The following is a 1,137-nucleotide window of genomic DNA, read 5'->3' as shown; positions in this document are numbered from 1 at the left end:
TAAGATACTAAAGAATGTCACCCTAGTGACATTCTTTATCAGTATTATCAGTATCACTATATTCATAATAAAAGGTGTCCATTTTCATGATCACATTAGGGGTATGGTCCTAGGACTGGTGACTACGTCCCCCCCCATTGATTTGTTGTTATACTATAAATCAAAATTTCTTACTTTATGCTTTTTCAAGCTGCCATATCCGAGTACCCCTGATTCATTTTGTATTCTCCTATCTTCCATCCTTTCTTTCAGCTAGTTTTAGGCAAATATTTTTTTTCCAGGTGAAAGCTCAAATGCATTCTCCCACTACCACTAATTATATGGTCGAGTTTCCCACATTTAGGGAAATCACAGGAGCCAGCACATCCAGAGTGCAATGGATAAGCCTTGCCCTAGGAAAATACCTTCATGATCATGTTTTCTCCCCTTCTAGGTAAGTGTTTGTTAAATAGCTTTTAATCACCCCAACCCTGCTTTTTAATTCCTTGAGTCTTTAGCATTGACCACTGCTTGAATGTTTTCCTTTTTTTGTTACAAAGAACTCCTAAGGCTATGCCAGAAAGTAATTCAATGTGCAGGATAAGGAATAAAGCATCAGTAAAGTGAGACTGCACTTTTAAGAATAGTTGGCCTCAGTCTGATCTAGGGTAAGGGAATTAAATCTCAATTAAAAAGCATGAGGTTCTGAGTTAGGTATATACATATAGAACCACAACAAAAACAACAACAAACAAATCCTCACTTAAGTGTTTGATTTGCAGCCCAGGAGGTGATACAGTACATAAAGTGTTGATTTCTCCAGCATGAGGTCCTTGGTTCAGTCCCTAGCATGGCATATGTCCAAATGTTTTCTCTCTCTCTCATTAATAAATAAGTATTATTTATTTATTTATTTATTTATTTATTTTGATTGATTTAATAATGATTGACAAGACTTTAGGATAAGAGGGGTACAATTCTACACAATTCCTACCACCAGAGTTTTGAATCCCATCCCCTCCATTGGAAGCTTTTCTGTTCTTTGTCCCTCTAGAAGTATGGACCCAGGATCATTTTTGGAGTGCAGAGGGTGGAAAGCCTGACTTCTGTAATTGCTTCTTTACTGGACATGGGCATTGGCAGGTTGATCCATACCCC

At 37.5% G+C, this 1,137-nt stretch overlaps 1 non-coding gene across 1 annotated transcript; it reads right to left on the bottom strand.

Moving 5' to 3' along the window:
• Positions 1-278: 278 nt before the first annotated feature.
• On the bottom strand, positions 279-441 carry LOC132541504 (U1 spliceosomal RNA). Its single transcript, XR_009552669.1, has one exon. It is a non-coding gene; the product is annotated as a U1 spliceosomal RNA (small nuclear RNA).
• Between the last annotated feature and the right edge of the window lie 696 nt (positions 442-1,137).

This window comes from Erinaceus europaeus, chromosome 11 (genome assembly GCF_950295315.1).
Source record: "Erinaceus europaeus chromosome 11, mEriEur2.1, whole genome shotgun sequence".
NCBI classification, from domain to species: Eukaryota; Metazoa; Chordata; class Mammalia; order Eulipotyphla; family Erinaceidae; genus Erinaceus; species Erinaceus europaeus.
The sequence above is the reverse complement of the archived record's forward strand: the minus strand, read 5'-3'. Positions and strand labels throughout refer to the sequence as shown.